The sequence below is a fragment of the Octopus sinensis genome, linkage group LG2 (assembly GCF_006345805.1).
Source record: "Octopus sinensis linkage group LG2, ASM634580v1, whole genome shotgun sequence".
Taxonomy (NCBI): domain Eukaryota; kingdom Metazoa; phylum Mollusca; class Cephalopoda; order Octopoda; family Octopodidae; genus Octopus; species Octopus sinensis.
In genome coordinates this window covers 150122758-150126656 of record NC_042998.1, presented here as the reverse complement: position 1 = coordinate 150126656, position 3899 = coordinate 150122758, and the positions used below count along the sequence as shown (strand labels likewise).

The 3899-nt window shown below is 35.4% G+C and overlaps 1 long non-coding RNA gene across 1 annotated transcript in view; it reads right to left on the bottom strand.

The window, feature by feature from the left end:
• LOC118762340 overlaps positions 1-3499 on the bottom strand; it is a 10629-nt gene extending 7130 nt beyond the window's left edge. Inside the window, exon 1 of the long non-coding RNA XR_004998088.1 lies at positions 3489-3499. This is a non-coding gene — a long non-coding RNA (uncharacterized LOC118762340). The remainder of the gene's footprint in view (positions 1-3488) is intronic.
• Between the last annotated feature and the right edge of the window lie 400 nt (positions 3500-3899).

The following is a 3899-nucleotide window of genomic DNA, read 5'->3' as shown; positions in this document are numbered from 1 at the left end:
TGTATATGTGTGTGTGGCTGGTATGAAGTAAAAATATATATTTTCGGTATTGTTAGTGTTGGTGTATTATTTATTTGGCAAATGTCCTTCCACAATGTCAACGATATAACAAACTGCCATATTTCACACAAATGTTCAGACACCATTTTTAAAGGGTTTATTTATTTAGAATGTATATTCCTTCTGTTTCTTAAGATGCTTCTCTGTGTGTAGCCCTTTTCTACGGAGCATATCTACTTGTGCACAGATGTGATTTTTTATGTATGTATGTATGTATGTATGTATGTATGTATGTATGTATGTATGTATGTATGTATGTATGTATGCATGTATGCAGACATACACGCACGTACACACACATACGAATATATGCTGGCATAAGTATACATGTATGTAGGTATGTACGTTCCTATCTTCAATGTGTTGATAGCTCTGACAATGCCGGTCAATGTTTTTTGTCTGAATGTTCTTGTGTATGCATGAGAATAGTTATATGTGCGCATATGGATGATTTTGTTTAGTTGTGTTTGTGCATATATGTATTATGTATGTATGTGTGTGTGTGTGTGTGAGTGTGTGTGTATGTGTGTGTGATGTCATATATATATATATATAATATATATATATATATATATATTACGTAGGTGTGTGTGCTTGTTGGAATCAGTTTTCTTTACATAAAATTATCTGTTTGCATTTGTGCGCGCACGTGTATGTGTGTGTGTGTGTGTGTGTGTGTGTGTGTGTGCTGCTTATATGAAAGTATACGAGTGTATAATCGGGTAAACGTATATTGGTGGAGTCGTTAGAGAGTAGGATATAGTGGGTTACAATAATTATCCCTTTTCCTAACGTTTTGAGTTCAAATCCCGCTACCGTCTTGAGTTCAGATCCGGCTATAGTCAACTGGGTTTTTCCTCTGCTCGTGGTCGATAAATAAACCTCCTGACCAATTCTAGTACGACTCCTCTCTTCCTGATATTACAGTTTGGTTGTTCCGCTGTCATGAGTGGTACTTTAGACAGGATATCATCTTACATTGTAAGTGGTAATCATAGGAGCTACGAGAAGTAGGCATATTTTATCTTGTTTCGGTCGCTACACTGTGGCCAGGCTGGTGCACCACCAAGAAGGGTTGACTAAAACACATTAATACCAGTATTTATTATTTTAAAAGTCTGGAACTTATTCTATCGGTTTCCGTTACCGAACTGCTAAATTAACAGACCAACACCGGATGTCAAGCGGTAGTGATCGTTGTGTGTGTGTGTGTGTGTGGAGGGGGGATACTAGCACAGACACAAAAGCACACTCATGCATACATATACGATAACCTTCAACACGATCTCCGTTTACCAAATTCCATCACGAGGCATTAGTCGGCTCAAGGGTATAGAAGAGTTGCCAAATGGACTACGTCGTGGAACAGAAACTGAAATCACGTGGTTCTAAAGCGAGTTTCTCAACTACGACCATATATATATATATAACCATATATCCATACGCGCACACAGCGCATGTATATATGTGAGCATTTGCATACATAGACACATATGTATATATAGGCATATACATGCGCAAACGCGCGCGCGCAGACATTTAATACACAACACAGGGTTAATTAGAAGAAATTAATTAAATCCCAGTATTAGAAACCCTAGCTGTGAGATGAAATAATAGCAATTTTAACATATTTCTTCTATGTCTTCAATGAGTTGAAGAAAGAGGGTAAAATCTTAATTTATACAATTCTGCTATCGAAAGAAAATCATTGATTAAACAATATTTTATGTCTAACAGGATGTCACTTAGAAGAAATGTGTGTACATTTTTATAATTTCTTCTCACAGCTAGACTTTCTAATATTTAAACCTACTTCTAATATTTAATAGTGTCACACTGCATTGAGCATAAAATAAATATAAAAACAGTAAATTGTAGAATAATCATTCATAAACATGAAAAAATATGGTCAGATATCTATGATACCAAGCATATAAGAGAATTAAACATCCAAATTGTAGGAATAAGGAATTATTCTTGAGAACAGGTAGTCCATTTCGGAGTTAAAAGTATCCTTCCACGAAATCTGTGGTTATAATAATAATAATAATAATAATAATAATAATAATAATAATAATAATGATAAAAATGATAATAATAATAATAATAATAATAATAATAATAATAATAATAATAATAATAATGATAAAAATGATAATAATAATAATAATAGAGAGAGATAGAGAAATTAAGGCCAACAGACCAGATATAGTTGTCAGAGATCATGAAGAAAAAAAATGCTTTCTAATTGATGTATCAATACCGGCAGATGACAACGTGTCTCTAAAAGAATGGAGAAACTCTCAAAATACAAAGACCTGGAATAGAGGTAACTAGAATGTGGAACCTGAAAACAGAAACAATTCCTATCATAGTAGGTGCATTAGGCATGATAAAAAATATTCAGACAAATACATAACAAAAACACCAGGACTTACAAACACATATAACATACAGAAAATTGCACTACTAGGCTCTGCATACATCCTACGCAGAACACTTTCCATACAATAACCATCAGAACATCACAACAAATCACAGCACATACCCAAGGCACACAGAGCTACGCTCGGTAGTGAAGTGAAGGTACGCTATAAAAATAAAACTACTGAATAATAATAATAATAATAATAATAATAATAATAATAATAATAATAATAATAATAATAATAATAATAATATTATTATTATTATTATTATTATTATTATTATTATCATTATTATTATTATTATTATTATTATTATTATTATCGTTATTATTATATGAAACCTCACAGCTTATTTTGCTTGGTATGATGGAAAGTGTCACTGTCCACAGCCAACAGACTAAGGTGACACTTGTTTACTGGTCCTTCTTCAAGAACCCTGAGAAGAATTCTTGCATCCATAGCCACAGGTTCTCTTTATCTATCTTGGTGTCCACATCTCTTGCAAACTGAACGTATATTTTCCTTCCCTCCCATTCTTACTCTTTTTTTTGTTCTATTCTTGTTTAAATTTTTCTTTAGTTGCATAATTTTCAGTGTTGATGATGCCGGCCTTCTTCGTGTTTCAACAGTGGTTCCACAGTATTTTTTATATATATTCTAGACTGCTTTCCTTTGCTTTGATACAGTTCTGGCAACTGATTAAGCCTCTGCCACTTTTTCTTCCAGACAAGTACTGCCTATCGGTGTCACATTTATGGTGGAGAGCTCCGTGCACTGTCAACATTTTTCTGGTCTGGGTATCCATTTTCTTCACTTCTACCTTTACTACTACTACTACTACTACTACTACTACTACTACTACTACTACTACTACTACTACTAATACTACTACTACTACTGCTGCTGCTGCTGCCGGCGCCGCCGCCACTACTACTACTACTACTACTACTACTACTACTACTATACTACTACTACTACTAATACTACTACTACTACTGCTGCTGCTGCTGCTGCTGCTGCTGCCGGCGCCGCCGCCACTACTACTACTACTACTATCATTGTCCGGGCATTGCTGACTTGTGGGGTTTTGCTATCATGTGTGGGACGGATCCGTCTATCGATGGAGTCCATAGTGATGACTGCCCCGCCGGCCTCCTTTAATCGGGCAGACAAGGCAGTTTTTCTTTGCCTGGTAGCTGTGGTGAAAGAGGTTGTCTGGTGGATGTGGTTGAAAGGCATGAGGACAGATAAATTCCTCTTTGGTAGAACTCTCATTGACTTCTCCAAGTTTCAGTTGAAATAGAAATTGAGGGTGGAGAGGGAAGTGCTGTCCTCGAGTTAGTTTATTGAAAGGTGGGTGAAAGTTGTGAAAATGGCAAGAGTGTATGGTACCTCTCTAAGTGTAGA